Source organism: Macrotis lagotis, chromosome 3 (assembly GCF_037893015.1).
Source record: "Macrotis lagotis isolate mMagLag1 chromosome 3, bilby.v1.9.chrom.fasta, whole genome shotgun sequence".
Lineage (NCBI taxonomy): Eukaryota > Metazoa > Chordata > Mammalia > Peramelemorphia > Peramelidae > Macrotis > Macrotis lagotis.
This window is the reverse complement of record NC_133660.1, coordinates 97,840,645-97,844,743: the sequence shown is the minus strand read 5'-3', so window position 1 is coordinate 97,844,743 and position 4,099 is coordinate 97,840,645.

Here is a 4,099-nt window from a genome sequence, read left to right as displayed (position 1 = left end):
GAAACCAAATGGGAAGAAGTAGAAAAAGAATTCCATTTAAAATAACTACAGAATACATCACTTAATATCTACTTATGAATACAAATACAAAAGTTATATAAAACAACTATAAACCTTTGCTTACAGAAACAAAGAGACCTAAATAATTTAAAAATAATTATTACTTATGGGTAAGATAAGTCATTATAATGAAAAATGACAATATTACTCAAGTTAATTTACTAATTCAATGCCATAACAAATAAACAACCAAATGATTACTGTTTGGGACTAGGAAAAAGTAGTAATGAAGTTTCCATAGAGACAAAAAAAAAAAAGTTCAGATTCTTATGGGAAATGATGACAAGAAATGAAAATTGAGGGGATTTAGCAATGACAGATAATAAACCATATCATTAAGTAGTAATTGTTGAAATAATTCAGTACTGAATAAACAATAGCTTGATCAATTGAACAGATTATGTACATAATATCAAGAAGTAAATATATCTGGTACCATAGCATTTGGTAAATACAAACACTCCAACTATTGTTTAAGAACTCAGCTCTTAACTAAAAACTGCTGGGAAAATTGGATAAGGAAGAAATTAAATTTAGACCATCACCTCACACATTATACCAAGATAAACTCCAAATAAATTTGTGATCTAAATATAAAGGCCACATCATAAACAATTTAGAGGAACAGGGAAAAAAAACTTACCCAGCTGACCAGTAGATAAAATAAAAGTTCATTGTCAAACAAGAGATAGAAGGAATCACAAATGATAAAATGAATAATTTTGATCATATAAATTTAAAAAAATTTGTGCACAGACAAATCCAATAAAGCTAAGAGCAAAAGTGGAACAATTGGGAGAAATCTTTATAGCAAATTTTTATAATAAAGACCTCATTTCTAAATATAAAAAGTACTACTTCAAATTTATAAGAATAAGTCATTCTCCAACTGCTAAAGTTATGAAGTTATGCTAAGGTTATGAGCAGGCAATTCTCAATTCAAAAACCAAGCTATCTCTGTCTATTTGGGGAAAAAATGCTCTAAATCACTACCAGCCAGAGAAATGTCCTTAAAAGAATTTCTGAAATTCTACCTTATACCATTAAATTGACAAAGATGAAAAAGAAAGGAAAATGATATATATTGAAGGGATTGTGAGAAAACTGGCACATTGATGTACATTCTGTGGACTTGAGAATGGGTATGATCTTTCTTTTTTTTAATTTTTTTGTAGATTTTTCAAGGCAATGGGGGTTAAGTGGCTTGCCCAAAGGCCACACAGCTAGGTAATTATTAAGTGTCTGAGGCCAGATTTGAACCCAGGTACTCCTGACTCCAAGGCGGGTGCTCTATCTACTGCACCACCTTGCCGCCCCGGTGTGATCTTTCTTTAAAGCAATTTTGAATTTAGATGAAAGTTATTTAGAAGTTTGTACCCTCAGACCTACTTACCATTGCTAGTGTAATAAAAAAGAGGAAATCAAAGAAATAGGAAAAGGTTATGTACATACAAAAATATCTCTAATAGCTCATTTTGTGGAAAAAATGGAAATTTATGGAAAGTCTGTCAATCAAAAATGGTTGAAAAGTTGTGATGAAATATTATGCTGCAAGGAATGAGAAAATAGATGATTTCAAAGAGACTTGCAGTTTTATTTGTGTAGATTCAGAGTGAAGTAAGCAGAAGCAGAACAATTTCTAGTATAACATCAAAATTGTAAAAAACAAACAATTTTTGAAGACCTTTGTAAACTGATAAGGAATGAAATAAGCAGAACTAGGAGAGCAATTTATACAGTAACAACATTGCTAAAGACAGTTTGGTAAATTGTTAAGAAATATGATCAAGGACCATCCATGATTCTAGAAAACTGACTATAAGGCATATTAGGTGCCGATTCATATATACACACACAAATGAGGGAATTTGTTTTCTTGATTATGCATATTTTTTGGAATAATTTTTTTATTTGGTTTGGTTTTTTAATGGAAGAAGTAAGGAAAAGAAAATGTATTTATTTTAACTAAAACATTTTAAAAATAGTTGAGGGGTTGCTACAAATGTGGAATATTGCATATTCTTTTAGATGAGTCTAGCATATTGTTAGTTTTACTAAACATTTTACATTGTTACACAGCATTGTTCATGGAATGGAAGTGAGCTCTAAAAGTAATGTAATAACAAAACATATCAATAAAACTAAAAATATAATAACAATATAAATATTTTATCACTGGAAAACAGGAAGAGATTGGATCAAGGATATATACATACATTCATATACATATATACATACATACACATCTATATATAAATGTACACACACATCAATGTATATATATGTATATATATATATATATATATATATATATGAGGAGAAAGGATAGGAAGTAATATCAAATGATTTTGAAAGAGAAAGGAAACAGAAAATAGTCAATTTTGACTTCTATTCATGGTCTCTAATGGGTTCTGTAGATTTCCTTTATTATTTCTGTTAGTAATTAACAGCCTTTTAGTTTCCCCATATTTAAACCTTTAGGCTTTTTATTTAACTTTTCCTACTTTCTTATTTCTTATATCCAATCTAAGTCAGTGTGTCTCATCTATTTCCTCTCTTTTCCTATTACTACTACTACCTTGAATTTTGCATCTGTTATCTATTGTATTAAAGATTCCTCCCAGATTTATTTCATTTGCAGATTGTATGAACTTGCTCTGTATGTTTTTTACTATGCCCACAGAAAGTGGGCTGATATGGAGGTTTCCCAGGAAAGCATTACATTTTTAATTCCTTCAAAGGTAGAACCTTGAGTGAAGGTCAACTTCACTTTTACTGTAAATCACATCAAGATTTTTCTGGTTTTCCTTTAATGAGTAAATAATCTTGTGTAAATGGAATTGGTATTCTTTTGTAAGTGATATTCTTCCTAGCTATCCTTCATTAGAGAAATTCTGGGTTTGATGGCTGTGTCTGAATGAATTGAATTTGATATTTTTTTCTGAGTATTTCTGTTGAATTGTGTTGGATTATAGTTTGAACAAATTCTTATTTCATTTTCCCTCCTCCCTCCCTCCCTCCCTCCCTCCCTCCCTCCCTCCCTCCCTTCCTTCCTTCCTTCCTTCCTTCCTTCCTTCCTTCCTTCCTTCCTTCCTTCCTTCCTTCCTTCCTTCCTTCCTCCCTCCCTCCCTCCCTCCCTCCCTTCCTTCATCTTTCTTTCTTTCTTTTTTTTTTGGCCAGGAAATTAAATGATTTAGCCCGGGTCAAGTACCCTAGTAAGGGTTGGAGTGTTGGAGGCTGGATTAGGACTCAGGTCCTCCTGATTCCAGGGTCAATGCTCTTATTCACTGTGCCACCTAACTGCCTCTGACATTTTTCTTGAGCAATTTTTGAAAACTGATAGAAACTTTTTTCCATTTTTATGTAATTTGAATACACAGCCATGTTTACAGTGAGTCTTTTTTCCAGTTATGTTGTCCTTTGATCTTATTTTGCTGAATAATCTGCAACTTCTCATTGAATCATTTTCTGTTTGACCCATTCTAATTTTGAAGATATTCAGTTCTTGGGTAATCTTTATCATTCTCTCTCTCTCTCTCTCTCTCTCTCTCTCTCTCTCTCTCTCTCTCTCTCTCTCTCTCTTAGTTTTAACAAGGCAATGGGGTTAAGTGGCTTGCCGAAGGCCTCACAGCTAGGTAATTTTTAAGTGTCTGAGGTCAGATTTGAACTGAGGTACTCCTGACTCCAGGGCCAGTGCTCCATCCACTGTGCCACCTAGCTGCCCCAATCGTTATCTCTTCTAAGGTATTAGTCACCTTTGCCTAGGTTCTTTCCTTCCTAGACATTATATCCTACACATCTTGTTTTATCTCTTTCAGATATTCTTTTAATCCTTGTGTATTTCTTATAACCCAGAGAGAAAATCATCTCTTTGAGGCTTTACCTAGACTTATGTCACTCTTTTCTTCTTAATTTGTTCTGTCTAAGATATTTCTTCATTTCGTTTAACATTTTCTTATATTGGCTCATTTCTTCAATTGCATTTTTCTGAGAAGTAGGTTTGTGCTATGGTCAAACTCTATTCCTGAATTTCTGGATG